Raw genomic sequence first — 17,204 nt, forward strand, 5'->3', positions numbered from 1 at the left:
GTACTACTAATGGGAGGACAAACTCTCACAAGTACTTTGGAAACAATTTGACATTACCTAACAATTGGAGAGGTGCATACCTACAACTTAGGTTACAAGGTATATAATTGGGAACCTTTTCCAAATGTACTCTAGGAGATATTTAAAAGCATTCATAATGTATTTTTTTTTTTTGAATTACAAAAACAATGAAAAAAATCTTGAATATCTATTAGGAGGAGAATTATTAAATAAATTGGCTATAACAGAATATGATATGAAGTAAAGCAATACACAGTAGTAGGTCTTAATCTCAGTAATGTTGAATGAATAAAACAATTAGAAAAAGAATATATGCAGTATTATTTAATTTCTATAAGTGCCAAATTATACGTAAATAAACAAAATATTATTTAGGAATACCTACATAGTTGGTAAATCCACAAAGAAATGCAAGGGAACAATAAACTTTAGAATAATAGTCAACTCTGTGCAGATAGAAATGGTGGTTCATAGAAAGGAACGTAAGATTCTCAAAGGCATTGACAATGTTCTAAATCTTAATCTCTATGGAGGACACTTGGGTCTTCCTTATTTGATACTGTTTTAATTATACATTTATTTTGCATATACTCTTTGCAGTTATGATATACTTCATAGAATTAGTTTTTAAAGGACAGTGAATAGAGAAATGAAGAATATACCTCCAAGCCTCCATAATGGCCAGTATAGTTTTTCAGAAATCTGAAACCTTCACTGTGTAAAGTATTATTTTTCTAGTGACTCAGACTTCAGAGTTGTACATCTGTCACTAATATTTTGAAATACAGAGATGATTTTTTATTGAATATTTTTTTTCCTGCCTGAAAACACCATTTAGTTGCAGGTATAATGTAGGAAAATATCTGCAAGATATTTAGGAGTACACATATTTTATTAGAACTAATAATAATATATTTATGAGGCACTTGTTATAATAGAAAATTACATTTAAAATTGAACTGGACAATCTAGGTTTGAATATAAGTTCTTACAGTTTCTGGATGTTGTATTCTTAGCAAACTCCTTCATACTTTTTTCTCACTTTGCTAACGTATAAAATGGGGATAACAAAACCAATCCCATGAGGCTGTGTAGTTTCCCCTTTAGGAAGAGATGGTCACGGTTCAGCATCACCAAGAAAAGGCAGAGAAAATACATGTAAATATATTGAAAACATGGTTTCTGAGGGTAAATAACTTCTGAGATAATTAGAATAGTTATCTCTATGGTAGTATTCTCATGATAAAATAAAAAAAACTGAAAAAAAGATGTTTCTGTTTCTAGAAGCTACACTGTATATTTTTTGGCCTTGAATCTTAAAGCATATCACGTAACAAGAAAAAAAAGGAGAACTGACATTTTCTAGAGAAGTTTGAAAATAGTAGCTAATTTATGACACTCAAAAGCCATTTAGCATTATATACTAAAATCCTTTTGGCATGAAGAAATGGATCACATGTACTATTCTATTTACAAGTTTATCAGCCACAGATATGAGAAAGTAGTTTAGGTTTAATGCAGATAAGTAAAATGTTTGCCTATATTTAATCCATAGAAACCATAGAGAATATGGGCTAGATTTGCACATATTGATAACCTACTTTTTGAAGACAGGAAATATACATTTTAGAATATATAACAAAGACAATATTTTTGATGTTAAAGTGAAAGAATGGTATTTGATATAAATTTAGAAAACATACTACTTAAATGAAATAGAAAGAAAGAAAAAATGAATATAGAGCCAAATTAAAGTTGCTTACTTGGGTAAAGTTCTGCTTTATACAAATACTGTAACTATGGAATCATTTCTCAAGACAAAATCTTACTTGAATTTCCCAATATTAAACAGATAAAAATGGATCAGCTTTGGCTGAAAATGTTAGTAGGAAGCAGGGGTGCCTTCTTGCCACTGCTCCTCCCATCCCCCAGCCATACCTGCTGAATATCTCCTCATAAATTTGGAAAAACAAAGATGAAGGCATTGATTCTCCAGAATCTCCTCTTGCTCAAAATACCTTTGCCTCCTGTAAAAAGTAAGTCATTGAGCCAAAGCACAGCTCTGCAGGTGAGTTACTAACCTAGGACAGATGAAGTCTCTAAACAAAATGTGCACTAAAAATATAGGTTGGGATGTTGAAAGTTTGATGAGTCAGTTTGGAGTGTAGATCATAGCTCAATAAAGTAATGCTTGATTTCTCTACTAAGGAGACTGCTCAGCCCTCTGTGATGCCAAGTATTAACAATAGGTGGGAGCTAGAGGAGAGTGGCAATAAAATTGAGATGAAGAGGGAACAAAACATAACCTTCCACCATTTTGTGAAATGAAACTTCTCCTGAAAATGAGTGTATAACTATCCAGTCCAGGGGTCTCCTACATTTTTATGTCATGCATTCCTATCAGTTAATTTTTTCAGTGTACACTCCCTAAATATATGCATATTTATGCATTATTTCAATGTATTATATTACTAAAATTTTCATGATATGAAACAAATAAAACAGAACTTTAAAAATGAAGAGATAAAAATAAATACAAATAGACTGAAAATGTTTTTCTTCTACTTTCCAACAGAAGACAACTGCTTAGGTTTTTCACGTCACAATGATTTGGTACCCTCCCTTGCAATGATTGCAAAAGGAGTAGTTTGAAGCAGAGGAGTGCCATCAATTTAGATTTCAATGTTTCTCCTAAGATAAAGCCATGCATAATATTAGCATAGGAATATTATGAGACTTACTTAGTGACATTTTAAATAATAGTGCTGACAAATCTTGTGTATCTTATTCTAAAATTACATGATATGTTTTAGTGGGGGATTTAAGCTCTAATTTTTTTTTTAAAGTCTTTAAAGTTGCTTTGAACTGAGTCAATGAAGTTGGATTCGTCTTTATTTTTGCTTTATTTTAGTGTGGCTAAGCTTATTTTAATTTTCATCAGAAACAATCTTGTAGAATTATTTAAACTCAAATTAGAGATATTTGTATAGGATGACTGTGAATGAAAAGCAATTTATAAATATATGACACCTACTGAAATCATAACATATTTTTTGAATGCTACGTGGTTAGGAATTATAAAAATTAAATATTTTTATTTATTCTTGCCATGCATAATTCAAAATCCAGAATTTTTCAAATAAGAAGTTATTGCTCCTCTCTCTTTTGGATGATATTTTCTGCTGGAAGTAGAGGATGATACATGTCAACAGGGGACTATAAAGTCTCCATCCACTATTAAAAATCTCTCCAAGTTCATTTGATCACTCTGCCCTTGTTAATGTATTACAGGCATTCTGCATTAACACTACGTCATTTAACACCCATAAGATTACAGGACATAAATGTGCAAGTAAACAGTGTTGTTGCCATATTTTTAAAGAAGAAAAAGTAAAAATTTCCATTTTACTGCCCATGCATCCATCATCTTTCACTGACAAAGCCATATGTGAATATTTGGAAGTTAAATTTTCCAACTATTCACGATACATGTGATCTACCTTCTAAATTTGAATTGTTGAAGACTATGCATGAAGAAGAGAATGACCCTTCCAGATTTAGGCTAAAACTCTTTTTTTTTCCCCAGAAGAAAACAGTAAGCAAACAGATTAAGTAAACAATATAAAATGGTTGGATTAACAGATTTCTGAAGGAAAAGGAACATAAAATAATACAAATATCCATTATTCTAACTAAATTAACTTCTCTTTTTCTTTTTTGTTGAGATATAATTGACATACAACATTGCATAAGATGTGCAATGTGAGGATTTAATACACATACATATTCTGAAATGTTTACCACAAAGTTAATTAAAACACTCTTCACCTCACATAGTTGCCATTTACTTGTTTGTTACTGTGAGAATATTAAATCTCTGCTCTTGTAGCAGCTTTGAAGTATACATTACAGTGTTGTTAACTATAGTCATAAGGCTGTACCTTAGATCCCTCGAATTTATTCATTTTATAGCTGGAATTTTCTACCGTTTGACCAACATTCCATATTTCCCCCACTGCTAATCCCTGGCAACCACATTTCTACTCTATTCCTATGAGTTCAGTGGTTTAGATTCCACATATAAATGAGATCATGTAGCACAGGCAGACTTCATTTTATTGTGCTTTGCTTTAATTACCCCTCACGGATATTGCATATTTTAAAAATTGAAGGTTGGGGGCAACCCTATGTCAAACAAGTTTGTCAGCACCCTTTTTCCAACAGCATTTGCTCACTTTCTATGTGTCACATTTTGGTAACTCACGATATTTCAAACTTTTTCCTTATTATTATATTTGTTATGATGATCTGCGATCAATGATCTTCAATTTACTATTGTTAAAACAATATGACTTGCTGAAGGCCTAGATGATGGTAATCATTTTTCACTAATAAAATATTTTTAAATTAATGTATGTACGTTGTATTTTTAGACATAATGCTATTGCACACAATAGACTATGGTATAGTGTAAACTTAAATTTTATATGCACTGGGAAACCAGAAAATTCATGTGACATTTTATTGTGATATTTGCTTTGTTGTGGTAGTTTGGAACAAAACCCACAGTATCTCCCAGATATGCCTGTATTTGTCTTTCTCTGTTTGACATTCCACTTAGCATAATGATGCCCTAGGGTTCACTTACATTGTCATAAATGGCAGAATTTCATTCTTCTGTATCACTGAACAATATTCCATTGTGTGTGTGTGTGTGTGTGTGTGTGTATGTATATATATGTTATATATGTGTGTGTGTGTATATATATGTCACATATTCTCTATCCACTCATCCATTGATGAATATTTCTCACCAGTACTTGTTATCTCTTGTCATTTTGATAATGGCTACTCTAACAAGGGTGAGATGATAGCTCATTGTAATTTTCATTTGCATTTTCCTGGCAATAAGTAAGAATGAACACTTTGTTATGTCCTTATTTTCCATTTGTATGTGTTCTCTAGAGAAATTCAAGTCTCTGCCCATCTTTTTAATAGGATAGATTTCTTTTTGCTAATGTGTTCCTAATATATTTTGGATATTAATCCCTTACCCAGATATAGATTTGAAAATATTTTATGTTCCCATTGGTTGCCTCTTTACGTTGCTGATGGTTTTGTTTTGCTGTGCAGAGTAATTTAGTTTGTTGTAGTCCCAGCTGTCAATTTTTGCTTTTGTTACTTGTGCTTTTGGTGTAATATCTGAGACCAGTGTAATGCTGAGACCAATGTCAAAAATATTTTTCCCAATGTCTGTTTTCATTTGGGAGGTTTACAATTTCAGGTCTTCAATTTATGTCCTTCATTTATTTTGAGTTAATTTTTGTGAGAGATAAAAGATAGGGGTCCAGTTTCTTTTCTTCTTTTCTTTTTTCTTTTTCGCATGTGACTTTTTCACCAACACAATTTATAGAAGAGACTACCCTTTCTCCATCAAGTATTCTTGATTTCTTGTTAAATATTAGTTGACCATATATATATGGGTTTATTTCTGAGCTGTCAATTATGTTCCTTTCATCTATTTGTCTGTCTTTATGCCAGCAACATACTATTTTGATTAAGATGGTTTTGTAATATAGTTTGAAATCAGAAATCACAATGTCTCCAGGTTCATTCTTTCTCAAGTTTGCTTTGGCTACTCAGGATCTTTGTGGTTCTATATGTAATTTAGAATTATTTTTCTGTGAAAAATGCAACTGAAATTTTGATAGGGATTGCATTGTTTCTATAAATGGCTTTGCAGTATGGACATTTTAACAACATTAACCCTTCTGGTTCACAAATATGGTATATCTTTCCATTTTTTCATGTCTTCTTCAATTTCCTTCATCAATGTCATATCTTTGTCAGTGTACAGATATTTCACTTCTTTGGTTAAATTTATTCCTAAATATATTATTGGTTTTGATGCTATTGCAAATGAGATTATTTTAATTCTTTTTTCAGATAGTTCTTTGTTAGGATATAGAAATACAACTGATTTTTGTATATTGATTTTGTATTCTGAACCTTATTTGCTCTAACAGTTTTTTCTTGTAGTCTTTATGATGTTCTGCATACAAAATCATATCATGAGCAAACAATTTTACTTCTTCCTTTCTGATTTGATACATTTTATATGTTTTTCTTGTTCTGCTTGTTCTGGCTAAGTCTGCTAGTTCTGGCTAAGTCTGCTAGTACTATGTTGGATACAACTGGTGAGAATGGGCACCCTTGTCTTCATCCTGACCTTAAAGTGAAATCTTTCAGACTTTCATTGATGAGTATGATGTTACTTATACTCATCAGGTTCTGAGTAACTTGTGACCATATTAGTTCGTGATATGTTCTATCTATATCCAATTTGTGAGAGTTTTTATCATTACGTAATGGTAAATTTTGTCAAATACTTTCCTGCATCTGTTGAAATGATCATATGATTTTAAACTTTCAATCTATTAAAGTAGTGTATCACTTATATAGATTTCTTTATGTTGAACTAACCTTTCATTCCAGGAATGAACTCCACCTGATCATGGTGTATGATGCTTTTAATATGCTGTTTAATTTGACTTGCTAATATTTTATTGACAATTTTTGCATTTATATTCAACAGGGATATTGGTCTATAATTTCCTTTTATTGTACTATCCTTATTTATCTTTGGTAACAGGGTAATGATAGCCTTGTAAAATGTGTTTGGGAGTGTTCCCCCTTCTTGGGAAGAATTTGAGAGAGATTGGTGTTAATTATTTTTTAAATATTTGGTAGAATTTACCACTGAAGCCATTGAAGCCATCTGGTTCTGGGATTTTCCTTGTGGGAAGTTGCTGATTACTGATTCAATCACCTTGCTATTGGTCTACTCAGGTTGTCAATTTCTTTGTGATTTAGTCTTGGTAGGTTGTATGTTTCTAGGAATTTATCCTTTTCTTCTAGATTATCCAATAACCCAGAAATATATATTTCTAGGTAGTATAATTCTACCTAGTAGTCTCTCACAATCCTTTTCATCCATGTGAAATCACTTTTAATGTATTCTCTTTCATTTACAATTTTATTTTTCTGAGTCCTCTCTTTTTCTTGGTGAATCTAGTTAAAGTTTGTCACTTTTGTTTATCTTTTAAAAATCCCAGCTCTTAGTTTTGTTGATCTTGTATATTGTTTTTCTATTCTCTCCTTCCTATATTTCTGCTCTGATCTTTGTTATTTCCTTCCTTCTGGTAACTTTGGGGTTTATTTTCTTACTTCCTTGATCTGTAAATGTTGGTTGTTTATTTCAGATGTTTCTTTTTTCTTAATGGAGGCATTTATCTCTGTAAACTTTCCTGTTGGCACTGCTTTTGCTGCATCTCATGTCTTTTGGTATGCTTTCTTTATATTTTTGTTTCTTTCAAGATCTTTTTGTGTCTTTTTGGATATCATCTTTGAGCCATCATCTGCTCAGCAGTGTGTTGTTTAATTTACACATATTTTAAAATTTCCAGCTTTCCCCGGTTACTGATAATTACCTTTATATCATTGTGGTCAGAAAAGATAGCTCATAGATTTCAACCTTTTTAATTTTGCTAAAACTTGTTTTGTGACTTAACATATGATCTATCCTGAAGAATGTTCTTTGTACACACAAGAAGAATGTGTATTCTACTGCTATTGGATGTCATGTGTTGTATATGTCTGTTAGGTCCATTTAGTCTAAAATGTATTTCAAGTGCAGTATTTCCTTATTGATTTTCTCTCTTGACAATGTATCCACTGTTGAAAGTGATGTATTGAAGTCTCCTACTATTACATTTTGTTGTCTTACTCCCTTCAGATCTGTTAGCATTTGTGTGATAGTATCTGATGTTGGGTATATATATATATGTAAAATTGTTATATCCTTTTGATAAATTGACCCCTCAACATTATATAATGACCTTGTTTGTCTCTTTTTATCAATTTTAGTTTAAGGTCTTTTTTTCCTAAGTATAATTACCCCTCCTCTCTTTTGGTATCTATTTGCATAGACTATCTTTTCCATCTCCTCACTTTCAGCCTACGTGTTCTTAAAGGTGAAGTACATTTCATTTAGGTAGTATATAGTGGTACTTCTTTTTTCATTCAGCCAGTTTACGTCTTTTGATTGGAGAATTTAAACTATTTATATTTAAAGTAATTATTGATAGGTAAGAAGTTGCTAATGTCATCTTATTGACTATTTTCTGGCTATTTTGTAGTTCATTTCTTCCTAACTTGCTGTTTTTCTTTGTGAATTGATGATTTTCTGTTGTTATATTCCCCTTTTAAACATGTTTGTATCTATTGTAGGTTTTTGGTTTTTGTTTCTGGTTAACCTGAAGCTTACTTGAAACATCATTCTGATATCTGTATTAAGCTCATATCTACTTAGCTTTGATTGCATACAAAAACTCTACCCTTTTACTGCTCACCTAAATTATGTTTTGATATCACAAATTACATCTTTTTATATTGTCTACTCATTAACAGATTATTATAGCTATAGCTATTTTTAATACTTTTGTACTTTAAGCTTTATACTAGCTTTAAGTGGTTAACACACCACCATATTACAGTATTAGAGTATTCTATACCTGACTACATGCTGAGATTTACCAGGTTGTTATATATTTTCATATGCTTTCATGTTACTAATTAGCATATTTTTTCAGCTTAAAGAACTCCTCTCAGCATTTCTTGTAAGACAAATCTAGTGGCACTTAATTCACTCAACATTTGTTTGTTTTAAAAGCATCTTGCCTTTATCTGAAGGAAAACTTTGCTGTTAAAGTATTTTTTTTTGTTTTTAGTATTTTTCTTTTAGCACTTTGAATGCAGGCACAACTTGGAAATACTGCAAGTTTGGTTCAAGACCATTGCAATAAAATGAATATCACAAAGTGAGTCACACAAATTTTTTGGTTTCTCAGTCCATATAAAAGTTATGTTTATACTATGCTATAGTCTATTAAGTGTGCAATAACATTATGTCTAAAAAAGACAATGTACACACTTTAAATAAAAAATACTTCATTGCTAAAAAATTCTAACCATTTACATTGACATTACATTCACACTGGCAGGTGATAGGATCAGAGCCAGACCCACCATCCGCTGCAGGGGCCCTGGTGTTGGCATGTTCTCTTGTGGTTGTAAGTTCTCCACTTGAGTGCATGAACACCAGTGGAGATTAGTAAAGGGAGTTTGGCCAGGTGTGTTCAGGTGCACAGCTGGAGGTGCTGGCTGCAGGTACGTCAGGCCAGTGACAGGAGACAGGAGTGGATCCTGGATCACAAGTAGTTCTGGAGGCTCTGGCTGTTGGCATCCACTACTGTGGCTGCAGGTCTTAGCATGGGCACACAGAAATGGAGGTCATGTGCTGGGTTTGGGCTGAATTGCACAGGTGCATAGGGAATGGGGCCAATTGAAGATGAGCCCAGTGGTACAGGCCAGTGGCTGGAGACAGGGATGAATCCAGGCCCACATGCAGCTGTGGGGGCCTTAGCTGATGGTGCACACTTCCATGGCTGTGAGATCTCATTATAGGCATGCATAGCAGTAGAGGCTGGTGATGAAAATCAAGCTGGTGGCATGCAACTGACCAGATGGAGAAGCTGGCCCCAAGTACACACAGTGGTGAGGTGGGAGTAGCTGTTGGAGTATAGGCTGGTGTCTTGCACTCACATAGCTGTAGAGAGTTGAGCTGGTGACCTGTGTGGATCCTAGGAGGAGGGGAGGGTGTGGAGGGACTCAAGTGGCTGATGTCTGGAATGTGGACATCTACAGAGGGCATGAAACATGTGTGTGGGGTTCACAGCAGCAATTCTGGCCACTGGGTTCTTCAGTGGTGCAAGCTGTTGGGGTTCTCTGCACAACAGGTCATTGGGAACTGGAGTGGCTCCCCACATGTGTCTGATATTAGTAGTCCCTGTTCTTCCTTTTCCTGTCTTTCTACATCTTAGCTTTACTTGCTCTGAGTGGGGTCAGACCAAAGCAGGTCTTTTGGTGCTGTGCAGAAAGGGTAGGGAGGCTGGCCACTCATGCCACTTTCCCTTTCCTGCTGAGGGGAACCCTTTCTAGCTGGGGAATTTCCTCTTGGCATTGAGCTTTGCTGTCCTGGGGGATGATGCAGGAAAAATGAAGCTGTTCCTTCTTCCTTTTTTGTGAAGTTCCTCTCAGGTTTTTTTGGTCCACTGTGTTGCTGAAGTTTCTTGAGTAGACTCTTGATATCTACCAGAGCTGTTTTGTTCATGATTCCTGTCTAGTTGTTGATCTTTCTGGGGAGATGAAGGCTGGGAGTTCTATTTCTCTGTCTTCATGACATCTGCCCCCCTAAATTATTTTTTCTTAATTTCCTTCAAACCTCCATGTTTCCTTGGTTGTGGAAGGATTTGCTTTGTATTGTGTAATATTTGGGAAGCTAACTTTTTTGAAAGCTGGTATATTTTGCAATTATGACATATAATTATCATCTCAATAATTGAGATCTTACCTCTACTATTGGAAAGATATTTTATGTTAAAAACTGACCAAGAAATACCAATATTAATATTTAGCATTTGTTGAGTGCTAGTCATTATGTTTTAATCTAAGGATTGTACACAGATCATCAGACTGAATCTTACCACAGTCCTGTGAGTTAGGGGATATTATTTCCCTTGTTTAAAATGAGTAAATTGAGCTTAGAGAGGCTAAATAACTTGTCTAAATTCACACAGCTAATAAATATTGGAGCAATGAACCTCAGTCTTATTATCAAAATGATTCAGCTATAATCCCTAACTGTATTCAAAATTTCAGAAAAGTTCAGCCTTTGTGATTTTTTTTTAGAACTTTTATTGAGATACAGTTAACATACAATAAACTGCATATATTTAGAGCATACAATTTGGTATCCCATTCTCCCAATTCATTTCCCCCCAGCCCTCCCCACTTTACCCACTTGGCATCCATATGTTTGTTCTCTACATCTGTGTCTCTATTTCTGCTGTGCAAACAGGTTGATTTGTACCATTTTTCTATAGTCCACATATATGTGCTAATATACAGTATTTGTTTTTCTCTTTCTGACTCACTTCACTCTGTATGACACTCTCAAAGTCCATCCATGTATCTAGAAATGTCCCAGTTTCCTTGCTTTTTGCAGCTGAGTAATATTCCATTGTATATATGTACCACATCTTTTTTATCCATTCATCTGTTGATGGACATTCAGGCTGCTTCCATGTCCTGGCTATTGTAAACAGTGCTGCAATGAACATTGGAGTGCATGTGTCTTTCTGAATTATTGTGTTCTCTCGATATATGCCCAGCAGTGGGATTGCTGGGTCATATGGCAACTCTATTTTTAGTTTTGCAAGGAACCTCCATAGTGTTCTCCATAGTGGCTGTATCGAATTACATTCCCACCAACAGTGCAAGAGTGTTCCCTTTTCTCCACACCCTCTCCAGCATTTACTGTTTGTAGATTTTCTGATGATGCCCATTCTGACCGGTGTGAGGTGATACCTCATTGTTGTTTTGATTTGCATTTCTCTAAAAATTAGTGATCTTGAGCAGCTTTTCACATGCCTCTTGGCCATCCATATGTCTTCTTTGGAGAAATGCCCATTTAGGTCTTCTGCCCATTTTTTGATTGGGTTGCTTGTTTTTGTGATATTGAGCTGGATGAACTCTTTATATATTTTGGAGATTAGTCCTTTGTCTCTTGATTCATTTGCAAATATTTTCTCCCATTCTGAGGGTTGTCTTTTCATCTTGCTTATAGTTTCCTTGGCTGTGCAAAAGCTTTTAACTTTCATTACATCCCACTTATTTATTTTTGTTTTTATTTCCATTACACTAGGGGTGGATCAAAAAAGATCTTGCTGTTATTTACATCAAAGAGTGTTCTTCCTATGTTTTCCTCTAGGAGTTTTATGGAGTCTGGTCTTACATTTAGGTCTTTCATCCATTTTCAGTTTATTTTTGTGTATGGTGTTAAAGACTGTTCCAATTTCATTCTTTTCCATGTAGCTGTCCAGTTTTCCCAGTACCACTTATTGAAGAGGCTGCCTTTTCTCCATTGTATATCCTTGCCTCCTTTGTCATAGATTAGTTGACCATAGTTTATCTCTGGGCTCTCTATCCTGTTCCATTGATCTACAATTCTGTTCTTGTGCCAGTACCATACTGTCTTGATCACTGTAGCCTTGTAGTATAGCCTGAAGTCAGGAAGCCTGATTCCACCAACTCTGTCATTCCTTCTCAAGATTGCTTTGGCTATTCGGGGTCTCTTCCATACAAATCATAAAATTTCTTGTTCTAGTTCTGTGAAAAATGCCATTGGTAATTTGATTGGTATTGCATTGAATCTGTAAATTGCTTTCTGTAACATAGTCATTTTCACAATGTTGATTCTTCCAATCCAATAACATGATATGTCCCTCCATCTTTTCTGTCATCTTTGATTTCTTTCATGAGTGTCTTATAGTTTTCTGAGTACAGGTCTTTTACCTCCTTGGTTAGGTTTATTCTTAGGTATTTTATTCTTTTTGTTGCAATGTTGAATGGGATTGTTTCCATAATTTCTCTTTCTGATCTTTCATTGTTAGTGTATAGAAATGCAAGAGATTTCTGTGTGTTATATTTGTATTCTGCAACTTTACCAGATTCATTGATTAGCTCACGTAGTTTTCTGTTGGCATGTTTAGGATTTTCTATGTATAATATCATGTCATCTGCAAACAGTGACAGTTTTACTTCTTCTTTTCCAATTTGGATTCCTTTTATTTCTTTTTCTTCTCTGATCGCTGTGGCAAGGACATCCAAAACTATGTTGAATAGTAGTGGTGAGAGTGGATATCCTTGTCTTATTCCTGATCTTAGAGGGAATGCTTCCACTTTTTTACCATTGAGAATGATGTTTGCTGTGGGTTTGTCATATGTGGCCTTTATTATGTTGAGGTAGTTTCCCTCTATGCCCACCTTCTGGAGAGTTTTTATCATAAATGGATGTTGAATTTTGTCAAAAGCTTTTTCTGCATCTATTGAGATGATCATGTGGTTTTTATCCTTCAATTTATTAATATGGTGTATCACATTGACTGATTTGCCTATATTGAAGAATGCTTGAATTCCAGGAATAAACCCCACTTGATCATGGTGTATGATCCATTTAATGTGTTTTTGGATTCTGTTGGCTAGAATTTTGTTGAGGATTTTTGCATCTAAATTCATCAGTGATATTGGTCTGTAGTTTACTTTTTTGTAGTATCTTTGTCTAAATGAGTTTGGGATTGTTCCTTCCTCTCAATGTTTTGGAAGAGTTTGAGAAGGATGGGTGTTAGCTCTTCTCTAAATGTTTGATAAAATTCAACTGTGAATCCATCTGGTCCTGGACTTTTGTTTGTTGGGAGATTTTTAATCACAGTTTCAATTTCATTATTTGTGATTGGTTTGTTCATATTTTCTATTTCTTCATGATTCAGTCTTGTAAGTTTATATCTTTCTAAGAATCTCTCCATGTCATCCAGGTTGTCCATTTTATTGGCATACAGTTGCTTGTAGTAATCTCTTACGGTGCTTTTTATTTCTGTGGTGTCTGTTTTAACTTCTCCTGTTTCCTTTCTAATTTTATTGATTTGAGTCCTCTCCCTCTTTTTCTTGATGAGTCTTGCTAGAGGTTTATTGATTTTATTTATCTTCTCAAAGAACCAGCTTTTCATTTTATTGATTTTTGCTATTGTTTTCTTTGTTTCTATTTCATTTATTTCTGCTCTGATCTTTATGATTTCTCTGTGTATACTAACTTTGGGTTTTGTTTGCTCTTCTTTCTCTAGTTTCTTTAGGTGTAAGTTTAGATTGTTTATTTGGGATTTTTCTTGCTTAGTGAGGTACGATTGTATTGCTATAAACTTTCCTCTTAGAACTACCTTTGCTGCATCCCATAGGTTTTGGATCGTTGTATTTTCATTGTCATTTATCGCTAGGTATTTTTGGATTTCTTTTTTGATATCTTCAGTGATCTCTTGGTTATTTAGTACAGTATTGTTTAGCCTCCATGTGTTTGTGTTTTTTACACTTTTTTTCCTGTAATTGATATCTAATCTCATAACATTGTGGTTGGAAAAGATGCTTGATATGATTTCAATTTTCTTGAATTTACCAAGGCTTGATTTATGACCCAAAATATGTATCCTGGAGAATGTTCAATGTGCACTTGAGAAGAATGTGTAATTTGCTGTTTTTGGATGTAATGTCCTGTAGATATCTATTAAATCAAGCTGATTTATTGTGTCATTTAAAGCTTGCATTTCCTTATTAATTTTCTGTGTGGATGATCTTTCCATTGCTGTAAGTGGGGTGTTAAAGTCCCCCACTATGATTGTGTTTCTGTCGATTTCCTCTGTCATAGTTGTTAGCATTTGCCTTAAATATTGAGGTGCTTCTACATTGAGTGCATGTATATTTACAATTGTTATCTCTTCTTGGATTGATCCCTCGATCTTTATGTTGTGTCCTTTCTTGTCTCTTGTAAAATTTTTTATTTTAAAGTCTATTTTATGTGATATAAGTATTGCTATACCAGCTTTCTTTTGATTTTCATTTGCATGGAATATCTTTTTCCATCCCCTCCCTTTCAGTCTGTATGTGTCCCTAGGTCTGAAGTGGGTTTTTTGGAGATAGCATACATATGGGTCTTGTTTTTGTATTCATCCAGCCAGTCTGTGTCTTTTGGTTGGGGCATTTAGTCCATTTACATTCAAGGTAATTATCAATATGTATGTCCCTATTACCATTTTCTTAATTGTTTTGTTTTTGTTTTTGTAGGTCCTTTTCTTGTCTTATGTTTCCCTCTTAGAGAAGTTCCTTTAGCATTTGTTGTAGAGCTGGTTTGGTGGTGCTGAATTCTCTTAGCTGTTGCTTGTCTGTAAAGCTTTTGATTTCTCTCTCTAATCTGAATGAGATCCCTGCTGGGTAGAGTATTCTTGGTTGTAGGTTATTCTCTTTCATTACTTGAAGTATATCATGCCACTCCCTTCTGGCTTGCAGATTTTCTGTTGAGAAATCATCTGTTAACCTTATGGGGGTTCCCTTGTATGTTATTTGTTGTTTTTCCCTTGTTGCTTTTAATAACATTTCTCTGTCTTTAATTTTTGTCAATTTGACTACTCTATGTTTTGGCATGTTTCTCCTTGGGTTTATCCTTCCTAGGACTCTCTGCACTTCCTGGACTTGGGTAGCTATTTCCTTTCCCATGTTAGGGAAGTTTTGAAGTATAATCTCTTCCGATATTTTCTCGGGTCCTTTCTCTCTCTCTTCTCTTTCTGGGATCCTTATAATGCGAATGTTGGTGTGTTTAACATTGCCCCAGAGGTCTCTTAGGCTGTCTTCAGTTCTTTCCAATCTTTCTTCTTTATTCTTTTCTGCATCAGTGATTCTCACCATTCTGTCTTTCAGCTCACTTATTCACCCTTCTGCCTCAGTTAATCTGCTATTGGTTCCTTCTAGTGTATTTTTCATTTCAGTTATTGTGTTGCATATCTCTGTTTGTTTGCTCTTTAATTCTTCTAGGTCTTTGGTAAACTTTTCGTTGTTTGCATCCAGTCTTTTTTCAAAGTCCTGGATCTTCTTCACTATCATTATTTTGAATTCTTTTTCTGTAAGGGTGCCTATCTCCTCTTCAATTAGTTGTTTTTCTGGGGTTTTATCCTCTCCCTTCATCTGGTACAAAGTCCTCTGCTTTTCATTTTGTCTATGTTTCTGTGGCTGTGGTTTTCAGTTCCACAGAAGTAGATACTGCTGATACTGCTTGATACTGCTGTCTGCCCTCTTGTGGAGGAAGCTATCTAGGAGGCTTGTGTGTGCTTCCTGAGGGGAGGGGCTGATGGTGAGTAGGGCTATGTGAAGGCAGCTCAGTAAGACTTTAATCCAATTTGGTGGGTGAAGATGAATAAAACTTTAATCTGCTTGTCTGCCAATGGGTGGGGCTGTGTTTCCACCTTGTTTAATGTTTGGCCTGAGGCTACCTCTAGTGGAGCTTACAGGCTCTTTAGTGGGGCTAATGGCAGACTCTGGGAGGGCTCACACCAAGAAGAACTTCCCAGAACCTCTGCTTCTAGTGCCCCTGTCTCCTCAGTGAGCCACAGCTGCCCCGCACCTCTGCTGGCAACCCTCCAGCACCAGCTGGTAAGTCTGATTCAGTCTCCTATGGGGTCACTGCTCCCTCCCCCTGGGTCCTGGTGAGTACACTTTTTTGTGTGCCCTCCAAGAGTGGAGTCTCTGCTTCCCCCAGTCCTGTGGAGGTCCTGCAATCAAATACCACTGGCTTTCAAAGTCTGATTCTCTGGGGATTCCTCCCCCTGTTACTGGACTCCCAGGTTGGGAAACCTGATGTGGGGCTCAGAACCCTCACTTTAGTGGGTGGACTTCTGCAGTATAACTCTTCTCCAGTTTGTGAGTCACCCACCCAGCATTTATGGGATTTGATTGTAACGCAATTGCACCCCTCCTACCACCTCATTGTGACTTCTCCTTTATCTCTGGATGTGGGGTGTCTTTTTTGGTGAGTTCCAGTGTCTTCCTGTTGATGATTGTTATTTGTAATTCCGGTGCTCTTGCAAGAGGGAGTGAGTGCACGTCCTCTTACTCCACCATTTTGATACAATCTGAGAATAATCCTTTTAGATTCTCATTCCAACAGACAGATCATTGGCCCTCTTAGTGTTTACCTACATATATAGACCACCATCACAGTTATCTTGTGTGACACTATTCGGCCTTTGTGTTTTTGAATACATTTTCAATTATTTTTGAGAGATGCTTTCAAGAGTACAGATAAATACAGATAAAATAAAAAACAACATCATTTAATGCCAGCATTTTGTTGCTGATGAGGTAGAAAGAGCCACATCAGATAGAACATGAATGGTCCTTACCTTCTACAGGTAGAAAAATACTTCACATCAACATGGAAAATAACAATTTATTGTGATAGGAAAAGCCCTGCCTTTTCTTAACTTGACTCATTGTATCTAGAATATACTATGTATCTAAATGCTTAATGCTTTTAATGTGTAATATAATAGTTGAATGAATGTCCTACAGACTATAGTCTTTCCTGAGTGGAATGTATGAATATATTTAACTACTGATTGTACTTTCTTATGCAATAGAAGCAGATTATCAACATGAGTTTTAGTTGTAATAATATACAGCAATCA

This window comes from Hippopotamus amphibius, chromosome 6 (assembly GCF_030028045.1).
Source record: "Hippopotamus amphibius kiboko isolate mHipAmp2 chromosome 6, mHipAmp2.hap2, whole genome shotgun sequence".
Classification (NCBI taxonomy): Eukaryota; Metazoa; Chordata; class Mammalia; order Artiodactyla; family Hippopotamidae; genus Hippopotamus; species Hippopotamus amphibius.